This window comes from Phacochoerus africanus, chromosome 1, assembly GCF_016906955.1.
Source record: "Phacochoerus africanus isolate WHEZ1 chromosome 1, ROS_Pafr_v1, whole genome shotgun sequence".
In the NCBI taxonomy this organism is placed as follows: Eukaryota; Metazoa; Chordata; class Mammalia; order Artiodactyla; family Suidae; genus Phacochoerus; species Phacochoerus africanus.
Genome location: NC_062544.1, coordinates 9,198,561 through 9,216,910, shown reverse-complemented (window position 1 = coordinate 9,216,910; position 18,350 = coordinate 9,198,561).

The following is an 18,350-nucleotide window of genomic DNA, read 5'->3' as shown; positions in this document are numbered from 1 at the left end:
CCTCCTTGAAATAAGAAGGAACTTTTCCTGCCTGAAAAAAAAAAAAGAAAGAAAGAAAACAACAACAACAAACTACCCTACTAGGGCTGAGACCTTGGTCTTCTCAGGCACTCAGATTCAGGCTGAAACATTGTCCTCCTGGCTGTCCAGCTTCACAGCTGCAAATCCTGGGACTTCTCAACCTCCATAATTGCATGATCCAGTTCCTTACAATGAGTCTGTTTACGTATTATACATACATATATGTATTAATATCATTAGATCTGTTTCCCTAGAGAATCCTAACTAATATACTATGTAAAGCATTTAGCACAATGTCAGACTCTTAGTAAGCAGGAGATAAAAGCTGAGCTGTAATGATAAATAAGAGTATGCTGGGCAATGGAGGAGGCAACCGCTGAGATGACTCAAAATCAAAACATTTGCCTTCAGGGACCTCACAGATTAAAAGGAAAGATAGAGTGTGCATACCATTAAATATCATTCCCTGGCTTACAATCTTTCAGCAGCAGGATGTGAGCTACAGGATAAAATGTCAGACTCCCGAGTGTGGATTACAAGCCACTTCATTATCTAGTCCTGGCAACAACTTTGCTTGCCCTGTGTTGACAGGGTCTTTTCCTCTCACACACTGACTTCCCTCCTGCTCCCTCTGCCTCTTTGTTCTCTCTGCACTCCCTTTGCACTCCTCAAGAACTCCTATTCATCTGGAAAGGACATCTCATCTCACATCAGGTGTTCCTCTTGTGCAGTCCCTTGAGCACCTTTCCTTCTGCTTTGGAGCAGACGCCACCATGTACCACCACTGTGGGTCTGCAACTTCTATAGAGGTCCCAGCCTGAGTCCAAAAGGTACTAATTCCATTTATGCTTTCTCAGCCCAAATTTACTTTTGGAATTTCCTAGAACACAGGATAGGAAAGTATAATAAACTTGCATGGCCAATTCAGCCCTTGCAAAGTTTCGATTTATCTTGTCGAAACCAGTATGTGTGGTTATCCCAGGAGTTTGAAGCACAAAACATGGACCCATTCACCATGTAGACCAAAGAGCCCCTTCAACCTGCATGTATTTAGTGCTAATATGAGAGGATTTCCATCTAAAATGGAACCCAAGGATATGAAATGCCAACTCTCACTCAAGTGCACTCAAAATTGAATTTACCCAAGAGACTGATTTTACGTAACTATCTGAAATATAGAAGACCAAGACTTAGGTCCTGACAAATGAACACTTGCCCAGAATCTCTCTCTTCCCAGCATCAAACCAGTGAATTCACTGCCTGGACTCTGGCTACATGTCCCCCCCTTTGCACTCCTTGCCCGTAAACACAGCTCATATCAAACCCTCAATAGACACCTAGTGCTTACTACATACAGCACACATTTCCCCAATGGCAATTCCTCAACTATTCCCAAAGCAACCCAATTTCTGGTCATTTGCGCTTGCCTCACTTCACCTCTTAAAGTTGACACTATTACGGAGAAGAGGGTGGAGTACATTACACCAAAGGAGGTACAGAGCATCCTCTCTTTAAGTAAAGCAAGAACAACATGCCCTGCTTTGGGAGTGTTGCAGAGGCCACGACTGATGCTCTGCTGTCCCCAAGCCTGTCCCCATAGCTCCCCAACCCCCATAGCTGAAACCACTTGGTACTCTGCACAGATTCAGACTCACTCAAGAGCTAAGACCCAAATTCTTATCAGAAATAATCCTTAATAACATTCATCCCTGTTTTAATTAATGACATGTTATATCTAAAAAACATTGGAAAAGACAGGGAAGCTCAAAAAGCTCAAAAATAAAATTATTTCTAATAACTCAAAACAATAGCTAATATTTTAGTATATATTCTTCTAATGTTATACCCACACATAAAAACATACACACAGAGAGTGGTATTGTATCAAAATATCATTGTGTGACTGGCTATTTTCACTAACCACATAAGTTGGATAGTCTCTCATGTTATCAAACAATTTTTATGCCTTTGAAACACTTTATGGTATGGAAGTATCATAATGCAGTTAACCAATCCCCCTTTTGTTGAAAAACAAGTTATTTCTACCTTCTTTTGAGATTTCAACTTATCTTACATTCATGTTCTTGAGCCATAATCTTCTGGTCTCTAAGGATTTCCTTAGGGTAAATACTCAGGAGTGGAACTATTAGACCAAAAGTTGTGCACATTTTTAAGAATTTTGGAATAGGTTTCCAAATAGTCGCACAGAAGTGTATCCTCTCACAGAGGATATCTCTGCAACAGTAGGTGAGACTCATTCAGAAGAACTTAAGGAGTCCTAATAGAGAGGTAAGACAGCATCCAGCCAGCCACACATGCATCAAATATTGATTCCCTGCATACTCTACGCATGTGCAAGGAACACACAGTAAAAAAAACAGACACTGTACTCACAGTCTAGTATGGAATCCAGACCAGCAGTGCTAATACGGATCCGTTTTGCCTTGATACTGCTTCCCTTCTGACAGCATGTCTCATGGATGCGAGCAGAGAACATGTGAAGCACGTCAGAAAGAGAAAGACAAATACCATATGATATCACTTTATCTGTGGAATCTAAAATATGGCACAAACGACCATATATACTAAATGGAAACAGCCTCACAGACACAGAGAACAGACTTGTGGTTGCCAAGGGGGAGGAAGTAGGAGAGACTGGAAGTTTGGAGTTGGTAGATGCAAACTATTCCATTTACAAGGGATAAGCAATGAGGTCCTACCGTACAGCACAGGGAACTACATCCAATAGCTTGGGAGAAAACATGATGGAGAACAGTATGAGAAAAATAATCTACGTATATGTGTGTGTGATTAGGTCATGATGCTGTACCGCAGAAATTGGCGTGACACTGCAGACCAACTACATTTTAATAAAACATGCTAGAACCTGGGTCTCCTTATTTCTCCCCCATTAAGGGCCACGTCTTGCTCTCATGAGTTCTCTTTCAGAGGCTACAGGATTCTGGAACAGCAGCCAGCCCTCCTGAGAACACTTTCCTCTGTTTACACAAGTTACCTGTGCCAGACTCCAACTGTACATTACTCCTCTTCTCAAAAACTAATAAAAATCATGGCCTCTTTGGGGCTTTACTCACTCTATGTCAGGCCCTATAGGAAGCACTTAATATAAATTATTTCATCTCATCAAAAGAACAATGCTATGAGAGTGATACTGTTATTGTATCATTTTATGAATCAGGAACAGGATGTTCGAAGGGTTTTTAACTTACGTACTGGCAGACAGCAGATCTGGGATGCAAATGCAAGTCTCTCTTATTTGCATTTCTCTGTACTATTTACCTGGGTCTCTATCCATGCCTTGCTACAATGCTTTGTCCTGCCAGGCTAGACATTCCCTAGTCATTTATTGCTAGATGCATCTGCGAAGGCCTGTCACACCCACGAGGTAGCTGGGGACTGGCACTCTCCAAAGTCTACTCCAAAAAGGTATCAAGCTACCCTGGACAAACCCAATGATCTCCATAGCCAGTGATTCCCAAAGTGTGAACTAAAGATGACCTGTTGTAGAACCAAGGGAGGACTTAGTGTGACATGGATGAACCTCAAAACATGATGCATGAACCTCCAAGCATATGCAAAGTGACATACACATGTCCGATGCTAAAAGACCAATACTAGTTGATTTCATATGTATGAAATATCTAGAGTATAAAGGCCCACAGAGACAGAAAGCAGCTGAGTAACTGCCAAGGGCTGGAGAGGGTGGGGGAGTGGGAACGGCGGGAAACTACTTAATGTATACAGGATCTCCTTGGGGGTGATGAAAATGTTTTGGAACTAGATAGAGGTGATAGTTGCAGGACACTGTGAATGTACTAAATGCCACTGGATTGTTCACTTTAGGATGGTTAAGTTTATGTAATCTGAAGTCTATACCTCAATTTAAAAAGAAGGCAAACAATCTACTAAGTCTAAATATTTGGGCCCCTTAATGCTTTTTATACAAGATCCCACATGATACTAGTTTATGTTAAGGTTTGAAAAATCCTCCAAAACAAGCTAAAAATTAAAAGTTTTTTTCAAAGCTTGGTTTTAAGTAAACAAATCCTAAAGCAAGAAGGTGATTACAACCAGTACAAAGAGCCCCAAATCAACGTGGCGACACTGATCTGCCTGATGTCATTACCTCCAGTTAGCAAGCAATTCAGAGGATTTGCCTAGACCACATGCATCTGTCCAGCCCAGTCACTGGGAGGGGAGAAACAGCACACAAAGCAGGGGACAAAAAAGGAATGGTGACCTATGTGAAGAAGAAAAAACATGAGGTCACAGCAGGAGAGATCTTGGCTAATCAATGTGATCAGGCGAAGTAATGGAATAGCCCCTGCACATCCCTGGATGAAAGCAAAAGGGAACCCAGGAGCTAAAAACCATGACTTCAACAAAGCTATTAAATCATGACGATTCCTTTTGAGGCAAATTAATTCCTCCATGGCTGTGTCCTCTGCTGCTCCCAAGAGTCAATATTCTTCTGGCAAGGGACTTGGGTGGCATGGTTCCCAATAAAGCTTTGTAACCATTTTTTTTTCCTGCCACCCATTTTATCCCTGTGGGAGGGGGACTTCTTAGCTTTGGCTGACAGTCATTGGTGCATTGTTCTTGCTTCAACCCCTAAGTCAGCTGCTTTATGTTGCACTTAATCTTACCTGTTAACACCCAATGAGAGGCCAGGTCTCTTGACAATTAAGTGCTGCTGTAGGTACCCTGCCCAAGGAACCCTATCAAGTCACCATGTGTTCTCTTGCCCATGAACACAGCAGGAAGTCTTAACCTGTGACAGGTGCTGCATTAAGAATATCATAGGTATTTGTCTTATTTAATTCCTGCCACTGCTCTATGAGATAGGCACTATTTTGTCCACTTAGTGGATGAGGAAATCAAGCCTTGAACGGTCGAGCAGCTGTCCAATGTCTTGTGATTGATCATTATATTAAGCTATTGCAATGTGTTTCCTCAAGGGAAACCCTCCAAGACTCCAGTAAATGACCGAGTCCCATCCCGCCCGCCACACACTGGAGTCAAAGAGGATATCTGAGAGCATCAGACACACCAAGAGGGGTGGTGGAATTTCTCCCAGCTACAACGTCTATGTTCTGAGGAACACTGACCAATAGATTTCCACAGTCCCCTGCACTCTTACCAGTCAAAACTCTCATTTACAGCCAGCCAAGAAGGAAGGAAGAGGGGACTATTTCAGGTGGGCAGATACCAAGGACATCAACCTAGACTGGCTGCAAGGAGAATCCTTGTGCAGTACATAAATATAAAATGAAAGCCATTGATTTCGGGTTGAAGAACCCAGGTCCTAATTCCTGGCTCCTCCTTTCATGTGTATGACCTTTGGCAGTTTGGGCCTTGCAAAGAATCCATATTCCCATTTGTAAACTGGAGATGTGTATCTCACACGGTGGCTAGGAAGAGAGAAAGTGTTATTCCACACAAGAGCACTTAGTACGGTGCCTTCCTTAGAATGAATTCTTAAGTGCTAGTGGCCAGTATTATTCCCAAGACCAGACCAGTGTCAAGCCAACAAAATCCACACATGCCGCCTTAGCCCTGCCTGGCAGAGATTCGGGTCTGTGCTCACAGAGACCTGGCTATGCTTTCCACTAATCAGTGTGCCCCTTGCTACTTAAATTCTCTGACCTGAGTTTACTCAGCAGCTAAATAGAAATAATAGCCTTATCTAACTCCTAGGTTTGTGGTCTGGAATATTAAAAAGAGAAAGGTTTTAGAGACAGCCTGGCTCTTGAGTTTATGGATTAAATCACCCATCGTAATACCCTCCTTTCCCAGAGGTTTAGACTCCACCACTTTTTTCCCCAATGCTGCAAAATTCGTTGATTGGAAATTAATGCGGTGTTTTAAAACTGCATAGGGCACGCAGCCAGAGAGCATGGAAGTAGCCAAAGCTTCCAGCTCATGGCACTTGGAGTGTATGGCCACTAGGGGCCGCTAGTAAGCCACAGAAAGCTGGAAGGATGCCCACCCTGCAGGTTTTCAACACATAAGTTTCCTATTTACACGGATTTATGGACTATCAGAAATCCAGGTCAGGGCCCCTTGCAAGGAAGGCTGGATTTATTTTCTACAGGAGAGTTAACCTATTTGCCCCGGAGGTTGGAAGGAAAAGCAGATGGGCCATAGCCTGCCTCTCACCTGGTCTGTGAGCCATGAGGGGGAGGAAACACCTGTGCAGCGGCATTTGTGAAATCTGGAAAGATCCTCCACCTCCAAGAATCTCCCCAATGACTCAAATCGCTTTAATTCTTATAACAAACTTCCAAAGCCCGTGATACGTGCAGATTTTCAGGGAAGGGACCACGTGTCAGGCCACTCACCATAACTTTGTACAGGAAAAGGAATCTGTGCACAGCAAGGAAAAGCATGCAGACCTGGAGTTCCCAGATGCAGGTGTGAATTCTAGCCTAACCAGTAACTAACTGTTAAGTCTGAAGGCAGGAGGAAACCCAAGTAGATGTCTTCAGTTCACGGAGGTCCCGATTATGCAAGTCAAGAAACTGCAAAATGTGTGTTCACATACTCAGAATTCTTTTCCCGCTGTGTGTAGGGTGTGTAATGGGGTAGGTGGGTGTGTGGGGGGGGGGGGGTGTATGTGTGTGTAGTGAGTGTTTTTATAACTACAGCTCAACTTTTTAACCCAAATGACAGAAAACTTAAGTCCCCTGGAGGCAAGACACCTGAGGCAAAATCAGACTTGAAAAAATCTCAGTTGTCAGAGAGATCAGGAAAAATGACAGAGACTGTAAGACTAACCAGTTTCAGATCTCATAGTGGGAGAAACACAAAGCAGATCAGAAGAGCACATCCACAGGGGAGTGAGTGGCTTGTGTTGGGGACACAAACAGTCCTCAGAGATGAGCTGATGAAATGTGGGATGACCCTCTATTAGCTATTCTGTGGCATGCTAGGCAATGTTTTAACCAACTCTTGAAGAAAATTAAGCGCTAACTGTAGTACTATTTGACAATTTCGATGGGTAAATACTCCTATGTTGGCCAATTTCAAGCTGCCAAGTCAAGTCAATCAACTCACAAAAATCCTACAAGTTTAATAATCAGCCTTCATGAGATTATACAAGACAGATCTAGTACAGCACTGAAGTTCTCTCTCCTCATCTCCCCACCCCGCTTCTCTCCCCCTCCACCCACTCCATCTCTCTCTCCCCCTCCACCCACTCCGTCTCTCTCTCCCCTACCCCCACCCCGTCTCTCTCCCCCCGACCCCCACCCCGTCTCTCTCCCCCACCCCCATCTCTCTCTCTCATCTCCCATGGTTACTCCCATGGTAGTTCTCTGTGATTGTCAATGAGGGTTCTTCCCACAGGGTAATTTCAAGTACTCAACCTGAAGGCCATTTAGGAAAAGGGCAACTGGGGAACCACATAGTCACATAACCTACAAAGACATGGAAAAACACTGGTCCCACGCCATCCCTGATGGCAATTTTCTTTTTATTCTTCTAAAGAGCCATACAGGATATAATCAGGATGGCAGTTTCAGGAATCATATTTTTCAGTTCCAATCATGGCTCTGTCATTTGTAAATGGTATGATTTGGAGTGATTTAGTTTCTATGTGCCTCAGTTTCCTCATTTATAAAATGGAGATGAACATTTCAAAGCACTATTTGAGGATTCAATAAAATACCCAAAGTGTCTTAAAGAGACTTAAGGTAGTATTGTAAATACACACATTTAGTAAATGCTATCTATTATACCCTGCCCATAGATCCATCTTCCAGGTGCAATGGAGGGGAACTTATTGGCCCTCACCTCCCATTCTGAAATTCTGACCCTAAGACTCCTTGACTTGCTGTTATTTAGTCCCAACCAATGGTTCACAATCCTTTAAAAAGTTGCTGATCCTTTTGGAAAGTAAAGCTATGTATCCTCTTTTGAGGAAAATATACATAAGAAAATTTTACTTATATTTTCAGTAGAATACCTTCACACCCTGAAGCCCATCTTTAGCCATGCCCACTAAAGAAAAAAACTTATCTGCTTTCCATTTAAATGTGTCACTTCTTGATTTAGCTCCCAGATCCTTGACTCTTCCCTCTCCTTTTCTACTCTCCCCATTTTCTCAGATTCTTTATACTTGCAAGGGTTTTCCAGCCTCTGCTTTTCCTGCCTCCAATCCTTTAAAGCCAAGATAGCCCTGTCATCCAATGGCAGCCCCCCAAACCACTAAGAATCAAAATAATGTGGTCTACACCTTCCAGTATACATTGACAGGTCTAGAGGGAATCCTTATACTGAGAAGATCCTGAATTACCTTCCCTTCCAACGTCACTTCCTTAGACCCCAGTTTACATGCCATCATATCCACTTTGGCCATTTCTAAAGCCACCTTTCAGTTCATAATAATACTTTAAGTGTTATTGTGTAAGCTGAACAAGCTTGATACTGTGGCAATCCATCTTCCACAAAGAATAAGCTCAAAGTATTTTCTTCCGATGGCAACACTTCATTGGAATCTAGGATGAAATTCATTCAGCAGGTCCGCAGAGATAATGCACTGTCCCTACAGAGCATGGTTAATGAGTAGAGAGATCTCAGCCTTTTTCACTTCATGGGGACCTAAACATATGACACATGTGACCTTCAGCAAGACCCTCTGAGCCTTGCCATAGTCATCTGTAAAATGGAAGTAAGAAAAGGAATAAGGGTGGTGCTGAGCACTGAATAAGAAAGCCTGCTTCTTAAAAAGAATGAAATAATGCCATTTTCAGCAGCATGGATGGACCTAGAAACTATCACACTAAGTGAAGTAAGTCAGACACTGAAATACAGACATCATATGATATCACTTATATGTGGAAACTTTAAAAAAAAATAGATCAAATGAGCTTATTTGCAGACCAGAAACAGACTCACAGACTTTGAAAAACATATGGTTACCAAAGGGTACAGGTACAGACATGCAATGGGTGGACTGGGGGTGTGGGATTGGGATATGTGCACTGAGATATATGGAATGGTTGGCCAATGGGGACCTCCTATATAGCACAGAGGACTCTACCCAATGCTATGTAATAATCTACATGGGAAAAGAATCTGCAAGAGAATAGATATGTGTATATGTATGACTGAATTGCTTTGTTGTACAGCAGCAATTATCACAACCTTGCAAATCAACTATATTAAATTAAACCTAAAAAAGAAAGCCTACATTTATTGTTCAGCAGTCACATGTCAGCTGAACACCTGTTTGCTGACAACTTGCTAGGAGTTGGCCATCACTAAGAATCCAACTCTGAGAAAAATATAGTGTCTCCCTCAAGTTGCTCACAGTGCTTTGGGGAAAACACATCTTGCCCACTCTGTGTGAGAAGAATGTACAGAATGCTCCAGGAATCCAGAGAAGGGACAGAGAAAATGCTTAGCAAACAGCAGGCACCCAGCAAATGTGCCTTCTTATTCCTCTCTTAGCTGACAGACCCTCCAAGGAGCAAATCAATAACCTTTACACAGATGGTGCCCCAGGGGGTAAGTTATGTAATGCCTATCTTCTCAGACACAAGTGGGTGACATCTCCCATCATCCACTGAAACCAAAGGGAGAAATCCCCAAAGCTTCATTAGTCAGAGACCATAGAGCCATTTAGATCAAGCGAGTTGAGCCCAACTGCTCACTCCATGCATTAGAGAACTCACTGTTCTCATCTTGTGGCCAGGGAAGCAATAAGAAAGAGAGCAGCCAAGAAAATTAATCAGGATTCAGAGAATTTTAATAAAATGTTATTAGAAGTCAGGGCAAACTGTGGGGAGGAGAGGCAGTGCAGCCTCTGGGGCACCTGTTTCTGTTTTAATTGGATGACTCAGGTCTAGCCAGTCCATTAAAAAAAATATATATATCCACCTATTCCTAAGCTTGCCTTGTGGGGCTCATTTGGCCTATAGCAGAATTGCATTTTTAGCTCTCTTCCTTCAGCCCCTATGCTGCTCCACACCCGCCTTCATCATACTTGTTTTAGTAACACCGTTCCCTCCATTCCAGAGGCCCTGCCTATAGCCCATTCATGGCCCTTTCTGGGGCAGACCACTATTCAGTATTAAAAACCAAATGGCTAGGCTTTTGGCCCTGGCATCTGCATCTAACCCACCATGGAACCAGGATCAAAATCTACTTCCTCATGAGGTCTCAGATTTCTCTTCTGTAAAAGAGGGACATCAGAATTGACCTCTTTCATTATTTCTGTTGTCTTTTCACTGTTCTTTGATTTGAAGAAGTACACACGTACCTGCTAACTCTTAATAAAGGATTTTAATAATAGCTGTACCCCTACCTGACACTCGAGGGCAGGATGATCTGGCTGTATTCTCTGCTGTTCCTATTTAAAAATTCAAGCCTGAATAAAGAAGCCGACTTCCTTGCCGGCTTGGTAGGAACCAGCTTTCTCTTTGCATCTTCCCTACTCATTCTCCCACTGGGCTCAGTGATTTCAACACCTCAGCCTCCCCTTCCCTTGCGTGGCTGAGACAGTTCCTTACACATAGGTAGCGCTTTGTTCTTTAAAAGATTGCCTCATCCACCATCTTGACCACCTCCAGATCTCCCATTTTTACCTTTGAGAAAATGAAGGCTGAGAAAAGGGAATTACATTGTTAACATTATGTATCAATTAAGCGAGACTCTAGATTGAGACACTCTCCCAATCACTGCTTTTTCCACTGTATGACTGCAGTCTGCTTAGACACCTACAAGGATTTCCCGCAACTGTAACATTCTGACAGTCTAGGATAGTGAGAGGGTGATACCAATTTCAAAAGTGCTAAAGAATATAGATTTAAACATAATGGAGATGTGGATCAAAGGATAGGAAGGTCAAAGTATAAGTAAGGAAAGGAAATGAAGAATGATTTTGAAGAAACTAAAGAAATTGACACCAACTGTAATCGAGGTGGAGTAGCTTCTCAGCAATAGGAAAAAATATTGCAAACACAGCTTTGAGATTAAATTTTTTAGAAAGAACAACGTCAGGATTTTTCCCTTATTTTTTAGTTTTTTTTATTTGCTCTTTTATTAATATTCTATATTTCATAGTTACCCAAAAACCCTTCTACAGCATAGTGAAAATAAACTGGTAATGTCAGCACTTTTTCTTCACAGCTGGGTCCCAGGTTGGTAATGTTTTCTCCCATAAAACCATAATCCCATACAATTTAAGGTTATTAACTTGCAGGTGAATAATTCATGAGGCAATTATGAAACATTTATGATGGAATATTATGAGCTTCCAGATAAAACATTTGGGATGGCCAAATTGGCAAACTTTGGTAGCTGTGCTTAGATCTCCCTTGAGGGGTCTACATGGGTGCTCTCTGCTGCCTTGGACATTCAGAGATGGGCTCAAGTCCCTTCAAGAGATGTCTGGAACATATCCCAATAACTCAGCTGGCTGGTGTCACAATCCATGGCAGCAGACATTAAGTACTGGCCGAAGCCAATAGTAATGGCACAAGGAACAAAACCTTGTCGGGAGCAACCTGGGTGCCAGGCCCTGTGAAAATCACTTCATGTGTATTATCTAATTCTCACAATGAACCTCTGAAATCAATATTACCCTTTCCAGCCCCATCATATGGACCAGGAGATTGAGGCTCAACAGGTTTAATAACTTACCAAAGATCATATATCCTGCAAGAGGCAGAGGCGGAATATGAACACAGGCAGTCTAGCTCTTCATCCCCACTCTTAACATTCATGTTCTTAGGACTTCCAGGTAAGAACATGTCTGGAGAATGATGAGCTGTGACCTCATTAATGTATCATTTGCACATAGCATGTCCTGTTCTCCAAAGCCCTTCTACCTGCATTATTCCATCCCCACAAGGCTTCTGTGATATGATTGTTGGCTATTGTGGGACAGCTGCTGTTGTCTCCATTTTTCAGATGACTATTGTGAGGTCCAGAAAGGTTAAATGACCTGGTTAAGGTCACACAGCAAGTTAGTAGACACATCACAACTTCAAGGTCTAATTATAATGATGCATCCACCATAAGATAACAGAATTAGGAGAAAAGTTTCCTTGTTAAATCTCCCATCCATCACGGTCTCTGAAAATAGGCCATCCAGCCTCCATGTGAGCCTCTCTAAATGTAAGGAGCTTTGTGCTTGATGCATGTATTTACCTCCTCAGAACTGACTACTGTTTTGTCTGGATGGACATAAACCTTCTCCAATCTCCTCTTAGCAGTCACGTGCTGCCTCTCCATCATGCGTTCCTCTTCCATCACTTTCGGCTTATTATTCCCACCCCAGGATTTTCAAATATTCATTATAGAACATGTGTTTCTAATCTGTTATCTCCTTTCTCAGATCTTTCTATACGCACCTACTATATTAATGGCCTCCTTCCAACTAAAATGAATCCCATCTCCAAGGATAACTGTTTGAAGTTGGGGTACCCTACCCCCATCAAGGAGCTATAAACCATCCCTTCTCCTACTGATAAATCTAGCAAAAATCCAAGGAACTCTTATATAATGCATTTATACAAACTGGCTACCCTACCCTGAAACTTTTTCAATGCTTATCAAACTAAATTCCCTTTACTGTGTCTCCCCTCTGCACCTATTTCTTTCATCTCCTGCAGCATATGGTTACTTTAAAACATCTTCCGGTGCAGGTGGAAATAGCATTCCCAATGCCATCCCATTTGTCTGCATTCACTCTGCCACGCTGAGGAGTATGGCTTGAGCCTCTGAGGATCCCCAAAGTGGTCCAAGGAAACAGAGGGAAGAGTGTCTACCGGGCAACAGGATAAACCATCCTCTCTGATGTAAGTTACATCTGTTCTATTAGATTCTCAACATGATACAGCTGCATTTTAAGGGCTAACATCTGATCAGTGCCTACTTGAGAGGGAGCTTATAAACAAGTCTTGTCCAAATTTCCTGTCTTATAGGAAATGCAGGCCCAGAAAAAAAAGTATCAGACCAATCAGTGTACTTGGGAACCAAGTACAGGCCTTAGGAGTTCAAGCCACAGTCAGCTCCATTTGAATATTGGGGATCACCTGGTCTAACGCCTCCCAAATTGAACACAAAATGATCACCCAGTTCAGAGGCTCTCAGAATCAAGACCAAATCCTGGTTTTATTACCAGTGTTTTTCAATGGTGAACAACAACAATAGGAAAAGTCATCTGCATTTTGGCACTGAGGGCGTCCGGCCCCATCAGAGAGTAACACCCATATCCTTGATTTCTTTCAGCACCATGGGCATTTTGAAGAGAGTCAGGTCTCATTCTGACTAGCACCCCACTGTGGTGTGTTCTCCAATAAAAAAGACCACACTTGATTCTCTAGGTCTCCCACTGAGAACCTCAGAGAGGAGAATTTCAATGAAATGTGGAAATCACAGGGAGATCCACCTGCACACTCATCAGGGCCTTCTGCCTGCTCACCAGTGAGGTCAGCTCACACCTCCACTCATGTGAAAGATCCACACTGAAAGCTCAAAGATGAGAACTCACTAGCGGTTCTATCATGAAAGCCATTGTAACATCACTCGACGGTCAATATTCTGCAAATAATACCTACTTGCCGATATTCTTCAAGTAAAAGTCTATTACTCATTCTCTTCAGATAGCACATTGTTACCAACCTTCTGTCACAGATATTCATTTTTCTGCTTGTTTTCTGCCTCAATGTGAGGACAGTCAGTATCTCTAGACAGAATTCATCCCCTGCTAGGGATTAATCCATGCTGTTGAGTAAGCTCGGGGGATGAACAGGTTTCAGTGGAGGAGACTCAACACAGGAAAGGCTTAGGGTGGTAACCTGCCTAATACTTATCTTAAACTGCAGTAATCTTTCATCTTACCTAGATTTTGCATGACTAGTATATTTTTAAGTTAAAAAGAAAAAAAAGATGCTTTCACATGCTTAAGGTTAAGGAAACATCTGTAATTGTTCACATCAAAAATATAATTTTTATTTGACATGACGTGAGTAGGGGCTGATGGGGTTACAAGGGAGGGACGCCCACCTCCACTTCTTTCGTGGCTACTGTCAGGTACCAACCACCAAGTCAGGGAAGAGGACCAAAAACATGAACGAAGGCAGGTCTGTAATTTCCCATGAAGGTTCTCAGCTCTGTTCTTTTTCAGCCAGCCTCCAACCCCACATGGAGGCATTGCAATTCCCCACACACAGACACCAGGAGGTGACATGTGGATTCCGAGCAGGTGAGCTTGCCTCCTAGAGTTCTGGCAGGTAAGCCCAGGTTAAACAAAGCCACCTGCACCCTGCAGTGCCAGCACCTCTGAAGAAGGATTAAGAGCACTCTATCACGGGGATAGCGGAATCTTAACTGAAATCCAAGTTGTTATATTTGCATCCCTAGAGAGAACCTGGGCCTTTAAGTTTCCCAAATTGGGAGCGGCCATCACGCTAAGAATCCAGTTCATCTTAAAGGTTCTGAACCCATAAATATTGCAAGTATACCTTCTTCCCTAATGCCCCTCCCCCATAGCCAACTGGGGGGCCAAAGAGTGGAATCTCACATTAGCGTGGAAGATGGGGCACTTCCCCCTCATTTGCTTCTGATTTTCAATTACATTGGCATAATGTACTTAAAATCTGTCTTTTAGTTGGAAGGATAAACACAGCAGTTTGGTAATTTCATTGCTATGTCAATTTGCAAAGAAAATTCTATTTAAACTCGGTGACTGGCCCATTGCCACCATCCCAGCCAGAGGCAAGCTGTCTAAAGGGACACAGAAGGTGCCAGCTGAGTCTCTTGGGTGGATGATACAGCTGGCAGAAAACCTCATCCCCACCCACCCAAATATCCCCTGAGATGCACTAGGGGTTTTCTCAGCATTTAAAGCCCAGATTTAGAAACAAAGACAATTTTTTAAATGCTTTCCAGCCAGATTGCATACAGATATTACTTAGATCTCTATGATGTGTCTGGAACTAAGCTAAGTGTTTTTTACACACTAATTCTTTTGATCCCCATGACCATCTTTGGAAAAAGCTGTTCTTATCCTTCATCAAATGGGTAACAAAACAAAAACTTGGAAAAATAAATGACATGAACAAATTCTCCTGTTTTGTAGTCCCAATGCAGTCCTCGATTGTCCACAGCTAACATGTTTAACCATTATTGTAAACTGGCTTTTCCTCCATTCACCTGGCCCACCTCTAGCCTATGAGGAACAAAGTAGTCATTCAGTAAAAGTTTGTTAAGGAAATGAATGATTGAATGGCCTTGAACTTATTCCTGATATTGGCTAATGCTCTGTAACGGTCAAGCCCTAATCCAGATCATATGCTGACTCCAATCTCAACTTGAGACTGACTCTCCAAGTCAGGCTATGATACATAACCATCAATTCCAGCCAGATACTGACCTTTCACCACCCTGTGAGCACTTAGCCTGTGACCCTTCCTTCAGCTCCTCAAACTCAACCTTGTTCTAACCACAAGACCTCTGTAAATGCTGTCCCTCTTTACATGTAAGTATCGATCCAGTCATTGCTTCCTCAGAGACGCCTTCCTGACCTCCTGGTTTGGGTCAGGTTTCTTTACTAAAGACTCTTACACAGCCACATCTCTTGTTTTTCACAACCTTGCCTCCATCCACGGTCACTCAGCCATCAATCACTCTGTCTCTCCTGCCAGAACAGAAGTTCCACGACAGCAGGGGGTGCACCTGTCATCACAACGATGAATCCCCAGTGTGCACAGTAGAACCTGGTTTTTGTCCATCAACAGTTGTCGGTGAAGGCCTGGACCATGTCCTCATCACAGCCACAGACTTCTCACCCTGGCCACGAACTGGAAACTCATGTTTTAAAGCTATCAAATAAGCACGTTGGTACAATAGAGTGAAAGGCAAGAAATTATGAAAGAATAAGTCAAAAGTGTAGGTCCTGCTGATACTGAATCGTCTTTCAAAATGAAAGACAGAACATTAAGTTAAACAATCTAGAACTCCTAATACCCCTCCCTATAGCCAACTGCAGATCCACAGAGTGGAATCTCACATGAGTATAGAAGGTACAATACAAGAGATGTATCGGTGGAATACCAGAGATGTTTTCAAAGGTTTTGTGTGTTTCTCATCCTTTCAATTTCTTCCCCACTCTCACACAACGTCAAAAGGACTTATGGTAAGCAAGGTATGATTACTTTTCTACCTGTCTAATGGAAATTCCATTATATCAAATTCTAAGGGATACTTCAAATTATTTTGTTCAAAGTTTTGTCATAGAAAATATATATTAGCTATCATTAAGCCATTCACTAGGGCTGGAAATAGAGGCACTTTACCGAAATTTTTACTGCAAGGTTGCAAGCTTGTGGAATATGATTTAATATGTAAATCAATCATTTTGGGATAAGATAAGCTATGGGAAATGATTGTGTGATGTGTGTACTTACTTGAATTGCTGAATTAATTGCTTAATTCATCAAGTATTTACTGGATGTCTGCTCTGTGCCTAACACTAGGCTATCTCTTCCTCAGCAAAGCATTCTGGTTTGGTTATGTGCACTCTATACAAGGCAAGGAAACAAGTACCCAAAGAGGTCGAGTTGCTTACTCCAAAGTCACACATGCAGGGCTAATGCCAGAGCTCAAAGACCATTTTCCCAGGAAGACTTGTTCAGTTGCCAGATGGGCCCCAGGGCACGTAGAGTCGGGGGAGGGTGACTGTGCAGCTGGGGCTGAGCTTTAGACCATAGCTTTAATCAGGGAATGCTCTGGAGTCAAAGTACACCTTGTAAGAACAGAAACTCTCTGGCTTATAGGATAACCGCATTCTTACATTTTATTTTACTTTTTTGTAGGATAAAATAGAACACAGAGGATCAAGGTGGTCCTTGGTTCAACAAAGAGAAATGATTTGTTCTAGTAGAAGCAGCACAAGTGAGGAGTCAGGAAATCTGAGTTCCTGTGCTGTCTAGGTCACTGACTCTCTTGGGTTCCTACCTCCTCTCTGCGACAGTACCTCTGTGGGCAACCATGGATCCCTGGCTGTAAAACCAATGGATTGGACCACAGCGGTGACCCTTAACCTTGACTGTATGCTGCAGTCACCTGGGGAGCCTTAAAAGAACTTGGATGGCCTGGTCCTAAACACACTGATTCTGATGACATTTGTGTGGGATAGGCCTTATAGCATCAGGAATTTTAAGATACCACCAAAATATTTCTAATGTGCAGCAAATAATTTTGAAAACCACTGGGCTAAGAGGTCTGGGTTGGGGTGGGGGACTCTTTCAGCTCCAATATGTCATAATTCTACAATGCAGGAGAGTAGTTATCAAGCTTTAGCATGTGTAAGAATCACCTGAGAGGTGTTCCCATGGTGGCGCAGTGGTTAACGAATCCGACTAGGAACCATGAGGTTGCAGGTTCGATCCCTAGCCTTGCTCAGTGGGTTAAGGATCCGGCACTGCTATGACCTGTGGTGTAGGTTGCAGACGTGGCTTGGATCCCGTGTTGCTGTGGCTCTGGCATAGGCTGGTGGCTACAGCTCCAATTAGACCCCTGGCCTGGGAACCTCCATGTGCTGCTGGAGCGGCCCAAGAAATGGCAAAAAAAAAAAAAGACAAAAAAGAATCACCTGAGAAACCTATTTTAAAAATATATTTCTGGGGTCCATCTGTAGAGATCCCAATTCTATAGAATGGAGGTGGGTACCAGGAATCTGCATTTGAAGGTAGACACATTCATCTAAACATTAGCTCACAGGCAGGACTCCATTTCTCATTATCATCATAATCATCAAACAGGCTTTCAGACCCAAAGCTCATAGCAAGAAGGGATAATGGCAAAGGCAGAGCTGCCCAACCACCAGTATCAGGCTTATCAGTTGACTTATCATGGGCATGACAGATGGCAGGAGGAGGGCACCTTGGTTTCCAGGAGGAGTAACCCTATGCTACAGCATGCCACTGCAGAAGCAGGGACAGCCCAAGATGGATAGTCCACAATGCTGCTGAAACCGACCGTCACCTGAGCATCTTGTGACATCAGCAGCGATGTCACTGGCCATTATCAAATCACCCAGAGTACCCAAGATTGATTTACAGCTGCAGAAATGACACCTACCAGCTCTAGGTGCACAGGCAGGAAACAGGTTCCAAAAGCTGACTGTAATTTAGCATTCATTTGCATTTTTAAATTAGTTAGGCTGTGGACCGTTGCAAAGCAATGACAGAATTTTTATAATAATTAGCCTTGTGGGATGGGGGAAGGGAGGCAGAGAATGGCTCCGCCTCATGATTTCACTAGAAGGAAAAACACCATTCAGCATCTCAGATCAC